The sequence below is a fragment of the Berghia stephanieae genome, chromosome 3, assembly GCF_034508935.2.
Source record: "Berghia stephanieae isolate SIO BIC M18660-M18661 chromosome 3, UCSD_Bste_1.3, whole genome shotgun sequence".
Taxonomy (NCBI): domain Eukaryota; kingdom Metazoa; phylum Mollusca; class Gastropoda; order Nudibranchia; family Aeolidiidae; genus Berghia; species Berghia stephanieae.
In genome coordinates, this window is record NC_088362.1 from 35,723,626 (window position 1) to 35,728,618 (window position 4,993).

A 4,993-nucleotide genomic window follows, 5' to 3' on the forward strand; every position below is an offset into this window, starting at 1 on the left:
TTTAACGAGCAGATTTTGATAAGCTGAATAAAATCATGAAAACAAAACGTAGTTTAACTTTATTGTATTTGATGCTATCACTTAAACGCAGTTTTGTGCGGCTTTGTGGTTTAGTGGTTTTGGCATTCGGCTTCAGATCAGCAATTCTCTGGTTTGAATCCCGCCGCTCTGAGTGGCGCTTAGTTGAATCCTTGGACAAGGTTGTTTACTCGCCGAAATCAGATGTAAAAGGAGTGCTTGGGCTGAAATAGCGTTGTCTGTCGAAAATTAAATGTGAGGCTGGCTGAGAAAACCCGGGAAGATGCGGCAAGCTTCGATTTGAGATATGAACCAAAATAAAAGATAAAGTGTTTCCCATAGCAACAAATTTTATTCAGAAAAAAATCATAACTTGGGTTCTAATAGACATAGAAAGAAAACTTAAAGTGATAAATGATCAAAAAGATGTGGTATACACCACTGCATATATATAACTCAATGTATGAAATTTGCGCATCTTCCCGGGTTTTTTTCAGTCAGCCACTCACAAAATGTATCTTGACGTCTTACTGGCGTCATGTCCTTCAGATGGAGTGTTGCTGTCTGAGTGGGATCTTTTGACCTTCCATAATAGGCAGAAGGTCACTTGCTGTGAATTGTTTGTGTTTCTTGGCGTGCGGCTATGTGGTCTTGTGGTATGACACTCGCTTTCGGATTGGAAGCTCCTGGGTTCGAACCTTACTCGTCGCATAGTTAAGTCCTTGGAAAAGGCTCTTTACTCACAATCTCTCACCGTACTCAAGTCTAAAATGAGTACCTGGCTGTTAGCAGCTTTGTCTCCGTCCGCAAAATTTGTGATATCGCCTAACAGGCGTCATGTCAAATCCTACATGTTAAGTGTTTCTTTTGGCTTGTAAAGCTCTATGAGCACGTTTAGCGGTTATTGCTCTTTAAAAAATCTCTTTTTTTCTATCTCACTATATCTGTTTTCCAAATTGCTTTCTATCTATGCCTCGGAATGAGATTGCTTGGTTGGTCCTGACCCTGGCCAGATTCCTTGGCCGAAGGGAAAACAGTCGGATGTGGAGTATTAGTTTTGTGAGATAATAATTTTTTGTTTGAATATCATCTTTCTATTATGAAATGATATTTGTTGTTGTTGTTGCTTTGGATTTTCATGTTTTATAGGTAATTGAGTGTATTCCTCTTAGTGGGAACTTTGGATTGTGTCTGGATGAGACTTTTAGGTGATCTCAAACTAAACACATCGATGGTGTATACTCTTGAATTCTACATATGTTTCCTATTTAAACCAATAGGCACTTAGATAACCACGCCTTTCGGACACCATGGTCTATTCCAAGGCTCGTGCGCACGGAATATCGCAAATTCCTCCAAAGTTACGAAATGTGATACCGTGATTTCTTTTTCATAAGGGCTTATATTTTTAGTGACATTACGCATTTTGAATACCGATAAGAATAAACCAGTTTTCTCACAATGTCGAATTCCTTTGATCTTTTCATCGTTTGCAATAAAACAAGACTCAAAATTTTAAAATGTTTACAGTAATGGCGTGTCGATTCTCTTTCCCGTGGGGGAAAATATTCACAACAAAGTTGCATTCAGTGGTGTAGCTTAGCAAATAATTTTCGGTTGTTTGAAATGGTGTTTGAAATAGGGTAACAATAGATGTAATTTAAATAGTACAGTGTTGGAAATAGCTCACAGCGTTTATAATTTATCTCTTCCCTGGCGGACAATGGACATGTAATATACAGGAATACACAAGCAGCCCGTGAGATGCTTAGATATTTTTAGACAAAGACAATGATATACCAAAAAACAGGGGGGCCCTCCGGATTTTTACGCCCGTCTTCAACAGGACAAGGAGAAATGCCTTTCACAAAGACATAATCCCCGACCAGCTGTGAGCAAGACAACTCATAAAGGTCGCCCAAAACCCACCGGCCATCCATCGAGCAGGGTACATGTTTGCCATTCTTGAATTAACGTTCACCGGGGAGGGGGAATGGTTTGACTGTGAAATGTCACTGAATCGTAACTTTTTAAACATCAGATTCCATGTAATTTTTGTGAAGTATAATCTTTCAAAGGAGTCGCAGTTTTCAAATACAAGAGGTACATAATCAAAATGGCATAATTATTAATTTGACCTCTCCACTCTGAGTTCCTGGTTGTGGGCATCTATTAACAGCATTGCTATTCCCCGCATGCCATGAAAAAGAATTCTGCGCTTCGCTTCACTAGAGAAATACTTTAACATTTTCCTTATTGTGACAAATGTACATGTTTAATCCATATTGTAGAAATCTTCACAGGCAGCTACGCCTCTGGCTTTTAATTATTAAAATGTAACAAGTTTATGTCAAGTGTGTACATAGTGTAAAATTTGCTTTGTCATTTTGAACCCAGGGAGGCAATGTTGGTGAGTAGTGCAAATGATTCAAGTGAAAAGTAAACCCTTGGTCAAGCCTGTGCGGAGTTCAGTGATCGTAATCACAACATAATTCATTGTGTATAACATTGTTATTGTAAACCATCCAGTTGTTCACTCATCCCTTTTGGGTACGGAGCAAATACCGCAAGGCTGAGCCACGCTGCCCCCTTAACCAGACAGTTTACGTCGCGAACTTTTTGCACCACAAAAAGAGGAGAAATATCCAATCCATTTGAATCCAATTCAATCCAATCCATGAAATATTGCTGTCATAGTTTCAAACATGGCATGGTGGGGGAATGGAGGATTTGACTTGGAAACTTCTATCAGGTCAATAATTCACAGCTTCATTCATCATTGGGGGTCCCGATAGCTCAGTTAGTAGAGCACTCGCTTCACACGCAAAGGGACCGAGATCGATCCCGGGTGCAGTCGAGATTTTTTTTCTTTCTGACCCCCCTGTCCACCTAGCAGTGAATGGTTAGCTGAGTCCGTTAGATTAGGCGGAACGTACTTTGCTATTGTCCGTTTCACGCTATAGAAACCGGGATAGACCCCGTATCCATGGGGCCAATGCCTCTGAAGGACTATTAGATGGACATTGGTCATTGAATAAATCTCTAATTCCACACGGAAGTCAACGGCCAACCTAATATAAAACACATTTCTAAAATTCTGACCACTATTTTAGCGTAATCATTCCATTCACTTGCAAATAGAATCGTCTTTAGACGACTGGTCACATCTAGGGGAGTGCGTTTAAGGCTCAGCTTGGTTTGACAAATATTGATAATACTAAAAAAATAAAAAAATAATTCTCTTTATTGATCCACAAGGGGAAATTTGTCTTTAGTGTCTATTCCAAGAGGAGACTGGTATAAACCCAGGCGTCAGCTGCAGTGAAGCGCTGCAAAGTGAGCTAGGGCGAGGTGACTTGATCAAGGCCAGAACGAGGCAAGTAGTCGAACTCGGTACCTTTTGGGTACGAATAAATCTCTAATTCCAACCTCTGAAAAGAACACATTTCTGACATTTGTACCAGACATACTCCTCTTTCAAATTTCGATCTACGAAAATGATCCTCATTTGATCAAACCTCTCAAACCTGGGACTTTGCCATGTGTTTTTTTTTAATTGATCGATTTTTGGAGGTCAAAATTTTATTTACGTTTTTATCCTGAGTGTGGCAGAAAAAAAACTTTTATATTGCGCAATATCCACTAAACGTGCTCAAAGCGCTTTACAAGGGATCCCTAGCCAACAGCAACACTTAACATGTAGAACAAGACATGACGCCTGTTAGGCGATATTACAATTTTTTAGACAGAGCCAACGCTGTTAACGGCCAGGAACTAAATTTACACCTGGGTACGGTGAGAGAGTGTGAGTACAGAGCCTTTTCCAAGGACTCAACTATGCGCTGCTCCGGACTCGAACACAGGCCCTTCCGATCAGAAACTCAGTGTCGTTCAAGATCAACGTATTTATCTGCAAAAGGCCAATTGCCCATCACTACTGATTTTATACAATTATTTGGTGACTTTCTCCATTATTGTTTTATTGAGTTGAAAGTTTAATAGTTTATCAAATTTGTTGTTGTTGGTAATATCTAGGATTTCTGGTGGGAGAGTGTTCCATTCTTTGATGGTTATTGGGAACAAACTGTTTTTATATGTGTTGGAACAAAAGGCCACATAACTGATCTGTCAAAGGAAATTCTAATTATGCATAGTGAGCTCGGTCGGCCGTCATTTCTCTTCATCTGGTTCAGAATTATCTAGAATCTATACAATATCATTGTTTACCATGACAAAGCCAAGAAAATAAACCCCACATCAATCGTCTTTTCCTCTTAGACAATAGACTGAAGCCTGCCGATTGTCGAATAGACGGAATGAAGTTGACGTCAATCGAGTCTTTGTTATTGTTTTTTTTTCCATCCGCGTTTATGAGTAATTCTCACTATAAACGTTCATAGTTACACATAGTTTTGTGTGTTGGTCCTTTTTACCACGGGTGGCAATGCTGTGAGCTTCTTAGCTAAGTGCATACTATCTATTGTCCATACCTTGACCACCGAAGTTTTGACTTGCCAGTGGAATCTTATGCTACGTGTCCACAAAAAAAATGTTGACGGGTAGTAAAAATACGCTCACAAAACAGAAGAGCAAAATAACGTAGAATACTACCTAATGTGAATCTAAATTATAATGTCCATGATTTTTTATCGTAGTAGATTTATTATTTTCTATATTGATAAATTTATACATTTTGTCACCTTCAAAACTTTTCTGTCGGTGGATTTTGGGGAAACCGTACTCTTCGCGTACTCAGGAGTAAGATTAGTATTAGTATCCGGCCAATTACAGCGTAATGACTGTCAAAATGAATTGTAATATTTCCTCACAGGCGTCATGTCTCGTCCTTATCAGCCACGGACCACGAGTCGAGCCCTTTGATCATATGTAGTAGATACTGTGCTATACAAAAGCTTTATCACCAAGAAAAAAATGAGCTTTTATATTGCGCAATATCCACTAGACGTGCTCAAAG